This window comes from Homalodisca vitripennis, unplaced genomic scaffold (genome assembly GCF_021130785.1).
Source record: "Homalodisca vitripennis isolate AUS2020 unplaced genomic scaffold, UT_GWSS_2.1 ScUCBcl_1568;HRSCAF=5355, whole genome shotgun sequence".
Taxonomy (NCBI): Eukaryota; Metazoa; Arthropoda; class Insecta; order Hemiptera; family Cicadellidae; genus Homalodisca; species Homalodisca vitripennis.
Genome location: NW_025777691.1, coordinates 15578 through 31535, shown reverse-complemented (window position 1 = coordinate 31535; position 15958 = coordinate 15578). Strand labels below are relative to the sequence as shown.

The 15958-nt window shown below is 34.9% G+C and overlaps 1 pseudogene; it reads left to right on the top strand.

Moving 5' to 3' along the window:
* LOC124371534 overlaps nt 1-15725 on the top strand; it is a 50779-nt pseudogene extending 35054 nt beyond the window's left edge.
* Nucleotides 15726-15958: the final 233 nt, after the last annotated feature.

The following is a 15958-nucleotide window of genomic DNA, read 5'->3' as shown; positions in this document are numbered from 1 at the left end:
TATCATGGAAAATATTAAAACCTATATTTACATCATTTTCTTTGTAAACTTCCGCAAACGTTACTTTTTGCAGTTTAATTTTTACTAAGTTGTAGTCAATAACAAATTTACTGTCTGAAAATGGAACATTGTTATCCATTTTCTCTTCATCATATTTTGTGTTCATGATTTTTAGACCAAGTAAACAATGATCAGTCAATGCGATATCAAAAACTGCACTACGAAAAAGTTCTAAATTTTTATGTCTTATAAAAATGTGATCAAGGCAAGTCCCTGATTGGGAAGTTATTCTAGTAGGACAATTTACGATTTGTGAAAATCCCAAACCATTTAGCATAGTAATATAATTTTGGCTTGCTAAAGAATCCCCTAGTAGGTCTATATTCCCGTCTCCGATTAAAATGGTATTATTAGCTAAAGTACTTATTTTTGTTTGCAATTCCTGCGTAAAATTGTTTTCTGGAAAACTATGTAGCCTATACATACATAATAAATTTAAAAAGGTTTTATGCATCTGAATTTTTAATGCTAACACGTCTGCAGTTATAAATTTAACGTCTAAAATGGTAACCCGTAATTGAATATCAACGTAGCAAATCACTCCACCTGCTCTATATGTATTATTACAACAATGATATGTATTGTACCCTTGAATTTGGTATAACCCCACTTCATCACTACTTATCCAGGTCTCACAAAGAACTATTATACTGATTTTTGTTTTTAGTCGACTTAATTCCAACAAAAATTTATTAAAATTTTTCCTCAAACTTCTAATATTTGCATAAACTAAGTCATGACCCTCCTCGTCAACAAAAAAACTACTCAGTGAAAATAAATATTCCGGCATTAAAAATATTTGTGTTAGCTAGGAAAATACAATAATTTAATTTTAAATTAAAAAAGAAAACTAAAACTATAAGAGGAAAACAAAAAACCACTTTAGCATGATAACAACAAACTCTGACTTAGCTTCACTTTAGCTTTTCAATATCTTCGAAACTGGTGATCCTTTTTACAGGCCCTCCCTCATCTTTCCTGGCGAAGAACTTGGCGTCCCTGCACCAGGCGAAGGTGTAGCCGATCTCACGGCATTTTTTCTTAAGTTGGGAGAGGAGTTGTTTGTTTTCGGGTGACAGATGATCGTTGATATAGACGCGCTGAGCCGGGAACCGCTGATTTACCTGCTGAGCTGTCAGCGCTGGCCTCTTCGTACGGTACTTGCTGATCCACTCTTCCTTCTTCGTCCTGCTGGTGAACTGTACAATGAGGGCAGGGTCTCGGTCCCTCCTGAAGGATGGGACACGGTGCGCTGCGGAGATGTCGCTGTCTTGCACCTCCACTCCGATAGTTGCGGCCAAGTCCTTGAGCAGATCCTTTACACATTCTTCTTTTGTAGTTGGCAGACCGTTAATTTCTACATTATTAACTCGAGAGTACTGCTCCAGGTTTCTTAGTCGTTCACGAAGCTCACGAACCTCACTGGATAGAACAACAGTTTTACTTTTTATCTCTTCATTTTCTTTCTTAAGCTGGGCAAACTGAGTGTTTAACTGTTCCATCAATTTACAGGAAGAATCGATCTTATCAGAAAAAAATTGTAAAGATGTTGTTAGTTCATTTACATTAGTTCTAAAGGACACAATTTCGCCAAATACCTCTTTCTTTAAACCTTCCATTTCAGCAAAAACTTCCTTTTTAAAACTTTCCATTACTGACAGAAGAAAGTCCTTAGTCAAAACATTTGAAGGTAGTACTGTTAATGATTTTGTACTACCTTGCGAAGAATTCGCCTTGCAGTCCTTACACTTAAACTCTTTGGACGAACGTGTTTTCTTCTCATACTCGCCTTTAATGCAATCCGCATGAAAAACAAAACCACAATGTCCTGAGCACTTCACATCACTGTCTTCATTTGACACATTTTTTACAGACGCCACAGACTGCCATTTTAATAATACTTAATAAAAATAAATTTTCAGACTTGATAAAACAAGCGAAACACGCACAGTTGGACTAGGTAGCCTGACCAACCTTGAACTGATAACAGAGCTCTTATCGGCTCGGCTGACAGAGCTGGACTGAAGATTTAAGTATTATTACACAAAGATACAGGTATGATAGTAATGTTGTATTAGTTAAACAGTTATGAAATACTGATACAAGATAAAAAGATATAACAAGATCACCTTGGTTACATAGTAAAATTAAATAGCAATAAATTATATAACTCTACGAGTGAAGTTCGATTTCAAAGTAGATAACGTCAGGAATAGTGGATTATCAGTTAGCGAACAAACAGTAACTGATTGTCATGAGAGAGTATTTCCGCTAAGAGCAACAACTGGACCTCTGAGAGTAAGCCGGGACTGACAAAACAAACAAAAACTTGAGTTGTGAATGCAGCCAGATGTTAGATGTGTCACACTGCACTTTTTTCACACCAATACACCAAAGAAACTCTCACGCATTTTGGCAGAATTTTGTAGAACTAACATTAATAAAATGAATTGTTCCGAGAGACTGCAGAAGTTTACTTTAAATAATAATAATTTATTGCTATTTTATAGGAAACATTTACAAAGTCATGTATACATAAAAAAAGACAGTAAAAACAACGTTCTGATACAATGTTTTATAATATTAAAAGGTTACAACACACTCCAATGTAAAATGCACTGTTTTACAAAACAGAAGATTAACTAAGGCAATATATAAAGTACAAAATCAAGTACTCTAGAAATTTATATTTGGAATACTGACAAATTCTGAAAGATCATAAAATGGATTTTTAAGCAACCAGTAATGCAGTTTAATTGTAACAAGTTTTTGTTTGATATTTATGAATTAAAATTTTTAATTTGTCGTACATTTCTGAGAAGTTAGCAGGTCACTGTCTTGTATTTTGCTAGCTAAGCTTACAATGCTCTATTGCAACATTATTTCTATTTCTGGTCTTATAGCTATTTGTGTTACTGCTAAAAATGAGAAATGGTTATTTTTTCAGGATGTATAATGTCAAGTCAAAGATCAATCCCTGGGAAGGATTGGTTGTTACTGAACCATCTTGTTTTCTGACCTACAACCATATGATTTTTAATGTATGGCAATTGATTCTTGTGTAATCAATAATTACTTGTTTATTCCAAATTTATTTAATTGATTTTATGATTTGACCTGAATATAGGAAGACTTAATGAATCCAGTGATCCAAAGTTTCGACCTAACCCTTCCTAATCACTTGTAAAGCTAAATTCTGCAAGTCATTAATTCAATATCCTATATTGGTTGCCAGATTGTTGTGGACGACTGTGTGAAATCTTTGGACGCAATGATTGCGGAAGGCAAGACAGTGGACTACGTACGTTTTCGGAGATCTGACAGATATTCCTGTGTCAACTTCACCTCAGGGAGAAGTGTGGGATTTCATCCGGCTCATTCTCAACAAAGCCATGCAAGTCCTCAAACCTACCGGAAAGTATATGACCCACGTAAGTGACTCAGCAGTAAATCAAATATTATTATGACGTTTTATCCTGCCTAAAGATTGGATGTAATGAATGTTCTGCCAAAACATGTTTTTCAGTGGCAGCATCATATTAATACACGTTTTTAGTTGGTAACTGGTTCATAATACATTTAGATTTTCAATGTCTCCATCTCTGTTAATAGTCCATGCAACGAAGATAAAATATCGCCAAATGTCAAAAATTATTCGCTACAAGCTGAATTTTTTACAGATGGTAGACTTTTAGACATGTATTTTTAAAAAATCCCTGGTTTTCCTCCTTGAGCTTTTCCCCCTCACCATTCTTTTATTACAATTTTGCAAGTATTTAAAAAAACGCACATACCTGCTAACCTATGTGAAATATGTAACAAAATAATTTTTATTTTGTCACCAATTAGTTTTACTACAAATAGTTTCTTATAAGTTTTTGTATACAACTTATGTTATATACATAATAAATTATTAAAGTCTAAATATTAGTTTTTAGACTTAAAATTTAGAAATATTGCTATGTAACATTATAATTATTAGTAGAGGAAAAGTGTTCAAATAGAACTTGTAGACAATGTTTTTTTTAAACATATAAAACAATGTTCCAACAAAATACCTCAATTAAGTTTAACAGTAATTTGATGTACTACTTGACCCATGCTCAAATTTAAAATTTCCTTTTGACTCCTTGCAGGCCATCCTCCTGATATCGCAAAAGAAATGGCAGTTATTTAAAAAAGTAGATTTATAGATGCAGTAATGATTTATCAAGTTTTATTGCTTTACCTGTAATCGTTCAGGAATTATCAAGCTGGTGCGGACTTTTTTTACACCCTGTATATTTCTTCTCGAGTGTTTTTAATTTGTTGTCTTTTGAGAGGTTTAATAATTAACCCTTTTAGAGCCAAGCATATTGGGTAGATCGCGTCACATAACGCCAGAGTTTACTGGTGTGATCAAACATGGATACAGGAAAAATAGATCCACATTAACAGCATTAAGAAATTATATTGAACACATTTTAGAGAACTTAGATGAGGGATACAACATTGTTGGCGCCTTCCTAGATTTGACCAAAGCATTTGACAGTGTTGATCATAAAATATTACTAGAAAAATTAAAAAGCTATGGTATCATTGGTAAAGAACTTAGCTGGATTAAGTCGTACTTGGAAGGCCGTCAACAGTTTGTTAATGTTAAGTATTTAAATAAAAATAATCAGCATGATGTTAGGTCTCATACAAAAAATGTGACCTACTCTGTCCCACAGGGGTCAATATTAGGCCCTTTCCTGTTTTTGTGCTACTTGGGGGGTTTACCTAATTATCTGTATGATATAATTGATAATAGTAAAAATTTGTTTTGTATGCGGATGATATAAGCTTGTGCATTGCCGATATGGAATTAGGTACAACTAAAAAGAAATGTAACGAATCAGTTTCATTGTTAAAAAAGTTATTTAATAATAATAATAATAATAATAAATAATAATAATAATAAATTTCTTTATTGCCGTAATAACAATTTTTACAACATTGCATGGCACGCGTCAAGTCATGTAGATATTTAAATAAAATAATATTGTAGTGTTTACAAAGTTATATGTAAAACTAAGCAAATTAAAGAAAGCACTTAAAATTTTAATTCTCAAATAAAACAAAACTTAAATAGAGAGAACATTATGGCTTATCATGTAGGCCTAAAGCCTGGCACCCCCCACTCAACGGTTGTACCAACTAACCTCCCCGGTCCACGAACTCGCCGACGGAGTAAAAGGCCCCTTGCACCAATAGGTTCCTTAGCTTCCTCTTAAACAGTGGTTGCCCATTTTCAGCCTGTAGGTCAAGAGGCAACTTGTTGATAAGTTTGGCCCCGACCTCAGATGGCAGGGCTTCGAAAGCCCGGAGCCTGTGCTGCGCTGGTCTTAATGCATCCCTCCCTCTAGTGTTGTAGTCATGGATGTCTCTGCCCCGCGTCACTTCACATTTGTAACGACAGTACAGGACAGTCTCGTACATGTAGAGGGATGGGAGCGTTAACAAATCGAGACTTTTGAAGTGCTCCCTGCAGGATTCTCTCATTCCTATTTTAGAGATGATTCGGATTGCTTTCTTCTGCAGGACAAAGCACCTTTGGAAGTGGGTGTTTGCGCATCCTCCCCACAACGTTATGCCATAAGACATGTGTGGGTACACAAGGCCATAATAGGCCATTTTTAGAATAGAAATTGCACAAAATTCTGCTAACTTTCTCAGAGCAAAGATGCCCGAGGACATTTTGGCGCAGACTGCGTCTACATGATTGTCCCACGTTAGACTTTTGTCAATGTGGATTCCTAAGAATTTAATGCTGTTTAGTTCTTCAATGACTGTGTCATTTAGCACAACTGATGGGCCACAATCATGGGACACTCTTCGCCCTGAGAAATAGATGAAATTGGATTTTGAATCATTTGTCTGCAGATTTACCTTAGATAAGAACTGCAGACAAGAATTTGCACTTACAAAACATTCCACTTCCAATGAGGCCCTGCATTTACTCTGAAAACAGAGAGTTGTGTCATCTGCGTACTGAATCATTTGGCCAGTTGATATGGATGACCTGAGGTCATTAACATAAATTAAAAAAAAGAGCTGGGCCGAGAATTGATCCCTGTGGGACCCCATATTTTACGAGGGCGTTGTTTGATGAAACGCCATTTATATGGACTTTTTGCAGGCGGGAACTCAGGTACGACTCAAGCCATGAGAGTGGTGTACCTCGTATCCCACAGTCATGTAGTTTTGAAATGAGAGTCTGGTGGTCCACACAGTCAAACGCCTTAGACAGGTCAAGAAATACGCTAAGCGTAGGTATTTGCCTGTCCAAGCCCCTCACAACAATGTCGATCAGTTTAGTGACTGCATCAATTGTCGATATTCCCTTCCGGAAACCAAACTGTTCCTTACAGAGAATATCATGCACGTCCAGAAAGGAAAGCATTCTAATGAGAAATAACTTCTCAAATATTTTGCTGATTGTTGGAAGAATGGCAATGGGCCTGTAATTGCTTGGAGATTTTGAATCGCCTTTTTTGAAGAGTGGAATGATTTTTGCATTTTTTAGGCCGTTTGGAAATTGTCCAGTTTGGAAAGAAAAATTAATCATTCTGGCCAATGGTTTCAAGATTGTGTGGAAACACTGTTTAAGAAGCCACCCCGACAACCCATAAACATCCCTAGAATGCTTGGCCTTTAAGTCCCGGATCACCGCAGCCACCTCACCCTCTGTAACAGGTGTTAACATCATCGACGCTGCTGGGCTGCATGACCCCTGCTGCTGTCAGAACTTGACAATGGCACATTGCCACTCTTCACCGCCACATCTACAAAAAATTTGTTTAACATGTCCGCAATCAAGAAGGGGTCTCTAATGGCATTTCCTTCAAATATCAGCTCTGAAGGAGAGACTGGGTTTTCTGTATTTACTTTGTTTGTTAATTATATACCAAGCGGTTTTTGATATATTATTAGAATGTCTCAGTTTTTTGTTTACATCATATGCCTTAGCTGCCTTTATTACTTTTTTGTAGATTTTTTTATAATTTTTAAAGAATGTTTGGAAATGCTCATCTGTTGTTCTTCTTGAAATTTGGTAATATTCTTTTAAATTTGCCCTGGAGACTAATATTCCGGTAGTAATCCAACTACTTTGACAATTTTTATGTTTTTGAACAGTTTTTTTTCTGGGGACATGCAACATCTAGATAATAGTTTAATACCCTATTAAACGATATAAACATGTCGTCAGCTCCAGAACAACCATCAAGACAGTCCCAAGATTCTTTTTCTAATAGCTTACAGAAAGCAGCAATATTCTCAGGTCGAGTAGCTCGGGAGACGACTGTCTGTGGCGGGAGAGTAGCAGGCGCAAAATCCGTCAAAGTGACCAGCTGCGCATCATGATCCGAGATGGCTGTGACAATCAGGGACACCGCCACAGATGGCATATTGGTGATGACGTTGTCAATTGCGGGGTGGCAGTGGTAGCTGTCACCCTAGTCGGCGAGTTTACGGACCAATGCAGATCAAATGTTTTCAAGAGATCCCCCAACTTCCTGGTTTTCATGTCTCTTACATTGAGTACATCAACATTAAAGTCCCCAATTATTATGAACGATCTATTTTTCTGAAAAAGAATTTGCAAAAGAAAACTCATTTGGTCCATGAAAACATCGAAATTACCATCAGGGGATCTGTAAAGGCCGATCAAAAAAATTTTGTTTTTTTGCATTAAAAGTGAAATGGATGCCGCTTCAAAGTCCTTTTCAGAACAATTCACATTACATCCACTTTCATACTGAATTCCCTTTTTGACAAACAAAGCAATACCCCCACCTTTAAAATTACTTCGTGCAAAGTAATTACTCAGGTAATAGTTTTTTCCAGTCGAAACTGGTGTATGTTGCATTCATTGAAGTGATGCTCAGTAATAACCATCACTTCGGGCATGACTTCGTCTGCCATCAAATTTAAACAGTCAATTTTATTTGTAGCGGCCTGAGAGTTTTGGTGCAAAATTTTGAATTTTGAATTTGTTGCACTTTGTTGCATTGTTTTTGTTTTGGCAGGGGGGCGCCGAAGTCGAAAGTCTACGCCCTACTGTACAATGTTTTTTTCTAAAACTTGGCTTACTGCTAAAAAATGTCTATGGTCGGTTGGAAACTCGTTTACGCTCTCGGTGGACATCCGCCGGTCGCCGATCACAGAGTCCGGATCGCCGCTTCCCACGTCCCTGGCCGCCGCTGGTGGCGAGGATTCAGGCTGATGTCTCTCGCTGGTCATCGTCCGCCTCAAGTTGTAGCTTTTCACCGCGTCCGCGTAGGTGTCAAATGGAAGTGTGACAGGTTCTGGCTCTGGCCGCTCAACCGGTAGTGGCATCTCTCTTCCGAAGTTATTGTGTGGAACTCCATTCAGCTGAGTTAACTGCTGGTTCGCCGTTGCAGCGTTGCTGGAAGACTCGCACTGTTCTCGTCTCAAGTTCTCGATCGCCGACAGTAGTTTATAACAAAGAGCTGCCTTGCCTTGCCCGTTGAGATGCTGGCCGTGTCTGGTGAAAAGACGCCGAAAAAATCTGGTGACATCTACAACACACACACCTTCTTTTTCAAGTTTTAGCAGTTTATTGTTAATTTGTTTTATTTCCTTATTGATGCGGCAGTTATAAGGTAAGTCGTGTCGGTGTGAAACAAATTAACCACAATGTAAGATTGATTTTTGTGTGATGTGACGTGTTTTTCAATCTTGTCTGCCAAATCAGAGTTCAATAAGTTGTTCTTTTCATCAACGATCCCCATGTCATTATTTCCAGCAATGATTACAATCGGATCATTTCCCTCGACATTTTTTTGTCATATCTGCGCTATTTTTAAAGCACATAGTCCATACGCGCTCCTGAATTTGCACAAGCAAAAACTGAGTCACCGTCTTTTATTTTTTTCTGGATAATCGACGACAGGCCTTTAGCATGGCTGTCACCGAAGATGTTAATGTTGAATCGGGTATTGCTTGTTGTTCCGGATGTCAGGAAATTCCGATGATTGAGTTTCTTCTCGTCTGTCTTCTTTTTATTGCCTCTTAGTTTGTTTCTTCGTTTGACAACTTTTCGATTCACTGTGCCAATATCTCTCCCACACGTCACTTCCACCCCTCCACAGCCCTCCTCCTCAAGGACAGAATAACTATTTCTTAAGCTGAGGTTATCAGGATAAATTGGAAAACCAGAATTTCTGATCTGGTCATCTTCCATCGTACGTATTGTAGAAATCAACTTTTTTGTTTCATCCTGTAGTATTTCACATTTTTTTACATGTAGATTGTTGAGTACATGCATCTTCTGTTTGAGTTGATTTTATGTGAGTTACCTCGATGTTTGTTTGAGTTTCCGCACATTCCTTTTTTTGTTTCGTATTTTTCTGTTTTTTTAGTTTCCTCTAACTGACGGGTGAGATCTTGAATTTTATCTACTAAATTTGATTGGAGAATGGTTAGTTTCTTTCACTCTGAGCAACTAATTCATCTTTGCTTTTTAAATGAATGTCTTCAGTCTGACATGCTATATCGTAGGTTTTCTTTGCGAGAATACTCTGTGATAGAAGAGGTGAGGCACATAGAGATGCGCTGGCGGCAGCGGACGCGGCGGCCGCGGGAGAGGCGCGACCAACTGCGGATGGGGAGGGAGCTTCCTGCTGCTTTACTCAGCGATCGCATGGTAGTTGGATGGTCTCCTGAATGTTTGTCGTTTAAGACTGAAATAATTTTGGATTTGCTTGCGTCGGTTCTCATTGACGCGTTACAAGAGCGGCCTAAACAGCGCCAATTAATATCTCCGTTGGCATACGTTCTCTGCTCTCTGTATTTGTAGATGTCAATAATAATAAAATCTTTTTCCATTTTTATTGTTTTCTAGCGTAAAGGACATTGTTTGGAATTAGTCCAAGTATAAACTCCTTCAATTCGCCGATACGCTAAATTTGCAGTACACAAAAAAGGTCAAGGTTGCGTCCAGCAAAATGCAGGGGTTTCACTAATTCAGAGTACCGATGGCTGGACAGCTTGCTACGGGAATAAGCCTGCGGGCAGGGAAACTTGGTGCCGGTGTTAACCAACCTGAATTCGTAGTGCGCATGCGCAAACCAGGTTTCGGTGAGCGTGACCCTGCTCCAATCTGTTATCAAAAGGGTCTTAGAGAAATATGAGTCACTTTCTATTTCTAGACACCGGAAAACTCACGTCATTTCAGCTTTCGTTTACTACGCCCGGAAGTCCTGTGCACTAAACCTTTTTCCCGCGGCACTTTAAACTGTGGTATGAAAACTAATTTATGTACAATACATTTAATTTTGTGGAGCACTATAATTTTTACTGTTGATTTAAATAACAGAAATCTTTTTACTCAATGATAATAAAACTACTTTTATACAGTTTACTTGCAAAAATGTTGAATCAAACAAAATTAATATGAAAAACCTGGATAAAGAAACTAAATTTTTAGGGCTACATTTAGATAGTACACTTAATTGGAACATTCATGTACAAAAAATATGTAAGAAATTAGGTTCAGGAATTTTTGCACTAAGAAGGCTAGCACCTTTTTGTAATAAACAAACCTTGAAATCAGTGTACTATGCCATGGTTCATTCACATATCGCATACGGGGATTGAAGTGTATGGGGGAACAAGTGCTGTAAACCTGAATAAAATTTTACGTCTACAAAAGGAGGCAATTAGGGTGATTCTAAAACTCAAAAAAGATGAGTCATGTAAGTTACATTTTAAAGAGCTCGAGTTTATGACTGTATACAGCCTCTATATATATAGAACAGTATTATATGTAAAAAAATAATGAGACTAAATTACCACGACAACTACATGTTCATGATTATAATACTAGGAACAAAAATAACTTTGTAATAAAACAACATAATAAAGAAAAATTTAAGCAAAGCCCAACTTATATGGGAATCAAGTTTATGGGGAACCTGCCAGGTAGCATCAGGAATGAAAACAATAGTGTTAGATTCAGAAATAAATTAAAACAGTTTTTAATTGATTTGTCATGTTATAACTTTGAAGAGTTTTACTCCCAGAGCCTTGTATTTTGATTTTGATTTCTGAAGTCTAGTGGAATTAATTATAATTTGGTAATAAAATTAATTTAAATAATATTAAACCTATTTTTAACTATGTTAAGATTTTTAAAATAATTGACATTAAAAGGATTGTATGTATGTACAACTAATATAACATCACCTTAAATATTTATTTATTAAGAATGACGCATTCATGTACATTTTATGTATGTCTTGAATAAAGATATTATTGATTGATTGATTGATTGGGTTTGTCCTGTTGGGCGCCGCATAATAGCCGCAGGGTATGTCGCAGTCGCGCCAGGGCAGTTTTAAACGAATTATGACACACGTAGATATAAATTGTTTTCATTTCGCTAAATTTTACGATAAACTAATGATTTTGACTTCATTTTTTTTGTTATTAATTGCAGAACAATGACGTAATTTAAATTTATGAAATGTTGATCTGTTAAAATTGTACACCTTTAAAAGTTGGATATTTTTTCCATTTTTTGGTGGTTATATTAAGAGCTCAATAAATGCCTGAACAAATATTTACTAAAAAACCTTTGTATTATAGTATAATATATTTAATTCAGAAATACTTGTGAAAATTTGGTAAAATAATACTAACAATTTATGTATTTATTAGTAAACAAAGTACAAAACTGACTTTTAACCATAGAAACGCTGTGTTGTTTGATAAAACATTTTAATATGTATTGTTATTTTGTTTGAATATTATATTAATGTCTATGCAGTGCTACTTGCTATAGTACATTTTACATAAAATGCATTAATCAGTACTAATTTTATTGATATTAGTCAGTAAATGGTTGAGTACTACATGAAAATGTTGAGAGCCTAAATAAAAGCCCTTGGTGCTTAACGTCCAAACTTGTCCAAGCCTATATAGGCTCTTGGTGTTTCACCACCAACCTAGCTTGAGCCTAAATAAAGGCTCTCGGCGTTTCATGACTTAACAGGTTGAGCCTAAAAGGTTGACTTATAGGTTCTTGGCGCTAAAAGGGTTAATCTATATATCATTTTCAGGGTAATGGAGCTTCCAGTCCAGCTTCTCTAGCCATGTATGAGGATCAGCTGAACAACTTGAAAATACCTGTTTCAGTTCACCACAGACAGAGCTTTCATACCATCATTCCTCGAGGACTGGGTGTTTCTACCAAGTGTGGCCTAAGCAAGTCAACTAGTTCACCACCGCTCATAACATAATGCTTTGATATTCATTGTGTTTGTATTAAACACAGCTGAGTACATCACAATGATCATAGTTCAAAGTTGATGTGGAGGATTTGCCAGCATTTGTCAGTTTTCAATTATTAGAAGTTAAAGAATACAGCTGAACTAGAACTTTCTTTTCCTTTTTTATTGTTTTATAGGGGTGTGTAAATATTTGAAATATGAATTAATTCATGATAAAAATTATGATTGAAAAATGTTGTATATTGAAGTGGTTTTATTTATTTTATTAAAATCTGAAATGAAAATGAAAGTAAAAAAAAATTAAATCCACCAATACGATTTATACTGGAAAGAAATATGCGTGTAACAAAGTCACTAGTTTCTCCCTAACTGTGACGTATTCAATGTAATACTACAGTTCAACTTAAAAACAAAAACTATTATAACAAAAAGGTTTTTCTCAGTGCTTTTAATATATTGCTAACACTATATAAATGTAAATGAACAGAGTAAAATGGATTGATAATAATAGAGAGAGAACTTGATGCTTGATGGTATACCGGATAGGTGGATGAACTACCTCATCCTGCACAGCTCCTGCAGCTCTGATGGTTGTCTTTCCACCTTAATTCCTGCATAGGTGATATGTGGGACAAACTACTTGATCCTGCACAGCTCCTGTAGCTGTGATGGTTGTCTTTCCACCTTAATTCCTGCATAGGTGATATGTGGGACAAACTACTTGATCCTGCACAGCTCCTGCAGCTCTGATGGTTGTCTTTCCACCTTAATTCCTGCATAGGTGATATGTGGACAAACTACTTGATCCTGCACAGCTCCTGTAGCTGTGAGAGTGTCTTTTCGCCTTCACCTCCCTCATGTGGATAGGTGAATGAACAACCTGATCCTGCACAGCTCCTTCAGCTCTGATGGTTGTATTTCCACCTTCACCTCCCATATATGGGATATGTGGACGAACTACCTGATCCTGCTACAGCTCCTGTAGCTGTGATGGTTGTCTTTCCACCTTCACCTCCCTCATGTGGATAGGTGAATCAACGACCTGATCCTGTACAGCTCCTTCAGGAGCCTGTTCTTTCCACTTTATACAATTCATACGGCTACCCCGGAGAACTCTTATCTAGTTACCAAGGTATAATTACCAAACTTACAAGTGCTCTTAGATTATCAGATAACTGAATAAATTACCATCTGCGAAGAAAGGAATATGTTTTTAGCCTTTGTAATTTTGAAACATGGCATATTGTAAGACGTTTAGTCATTCAATATTTTTCAAATTAAAAAAAATGTGCTTTGTCCTGTGACATTAAACATCAACTTAAACATTTTTATGTATACTGAACATACTTTAATTGTTAACTAATACATAATTTTACATAGGTACTCATCAGATCAAGAGGGTTTAAATGATGTAACATTAGAAAAAATATATATATTATTAAATTCAACATGATTAAATACTTTTAAAATTCTAACACTTTACTTCTTAATTTAAATTTTTAAAATTGCCTCTACTTAGTTTTGATTTTTCAAGTTTCAAGAGTAGAAGTACCCTCAATCTTAGAGCGAGTCTAAATTTAGTTTAAACACTTTTCATGTAATTAAACAATACACATCAAAATAATAAAATTAAAAATTAATCACATAATTTTAGTATTTTTAACACTGTTCCACATTAAACGGGAGTTAAAAATTAATTGGATCCATTATTTAGGATCATTGCTAATATGAATCTAATGTTTAACCCTCATGGTGGTTGTTATTTTTGTTTGACTAGATTACATTTCTAGTCATTTTTATATACTTTCTTAATTAAGACTTATATATTTTCAAATTCATCCAATATATAACTTTATCATTTATCTTTGTTTTTAAATATGTATTACAATTTTTTAAATATATTTACAACCTAAACTATCTCATATTCAATTGCTTACATTTTACTTGTATTTTATTTTAATTCATATTTCACTATTCACACTCCCCTTAGTTGTATAGAATCATTTCTTTTCTGTAGGACTTACAGCATTTAGAATTTGTTACCATGAAAAACTATAAATTGACATTATACAAATTCTCAATTATGTTCTGTTTCAATTTTCTGTGAATAAATCTCTACTTTTTAGTTTAAGAAATATTTTTTTTATATAATATGTCAAATTATAATGTAATGTTACTTTAATAAAACAGCTTTAACAAGGGATAGCGTTAAAAATGTATCCACTTTTTGTAATATATTTCATTCTAATGAGTTTCTTGGTTTACTAAAGGTTTTTTTTTGCATTTGCATGTAGAAACTGTTGTTGCTAAGTATTATACTATTATTCCATTGTCAAACATAAACAATACTGTAATCTATTGTCATATTTTATCAAAAACACAACTAGTTTTCTCTTATTTAGAGACATGGTTGTGTTTATATCTGTTACAACTTAATAAAAACTCAAACAACACATAATATATACAACACATTTTTATGTTGCTTTAATTTAAAATATATTATTAGTTGTGAAACTGTAGTTTTCTAAACTATTAATAATTAAATATAATCCATGGTTAATTAAAAGAGCATTTAATTGTAAGACTTTCTATTGTATGTTTAGCAATAATGATGAAACATTCTACTAGTCTTAATCCTCACCAAGTTGAGATTTTGTAATCGTTAAAGTTACCAAATTTTGTTTAGCTAGCTCAGTATTGAGTGCTTGAGAAATTATTTGATAAAATCATGTCCTACTAACTTATAATTTGTTTGACTTATTGGCATAGTTTAAATTAAATTAGTAACCCTTTAGTACCGCCATCCAATAAACAATTTTAATGGGGCAAATATATAAAAGTTTGACAAGACATTTTATTAGACAAATCAAGTTTAATAAAAAATATTTACTTATAAATTAAATAGTAATTTTTAATGTAGTATTTTAAAAACTCTTAGTACAGGATGCAGTGTTCTCTACTGTCTGAAATTAGGAATAAAGTAAAATTATGTTTTTTGTATTCATATATATTAAATGTTTGTGTAACTAAACATTTGATCAGTATAGGTTTGTTAGTCAATTTGATTGTAGCTTTGATTATTATTTGTCCTTTCAGGATTGTATTAATTCAATTCCTTTAGTAAGATATGATTGTTGTTATTATCATTAGTTGTTTTCTCACTAATAAGTAAGTTTAGTAATTAATTAATTTGTGTGTGATGTAGTCTTTGAGTGGTTTTAGTTCCTTAATAATGTATAGCAATATCTATTCAATGGCTGTCTGTCTAGTCATTGCTAAGCGGCAGAATTGAGATTCATAGAATGAAGAAAGGGTGTCATATGATGCCTTATTTATTTTGTAGTGCAGCTATTGTTTCAAATTAAAACTTAATATTTCTAAATTCAATTCTGTATTTTATTCCTCATTATTTTATGTATACCTTTGAACATAAAGATTGATATGAATAGATTTATAATGATTATGTGCCATCATCAGTAACATTTTTATACATAATAAGAAGGAGACATGGTTAATGGTAAGAATACTTGTGTGCCAAGGGATTTTTGGGGGAGGAAGGTTAGGATTAGGCCAAGTTATGTACTTATTAAAACAGAGAGTACATAGGGTAGGTTTGTGGC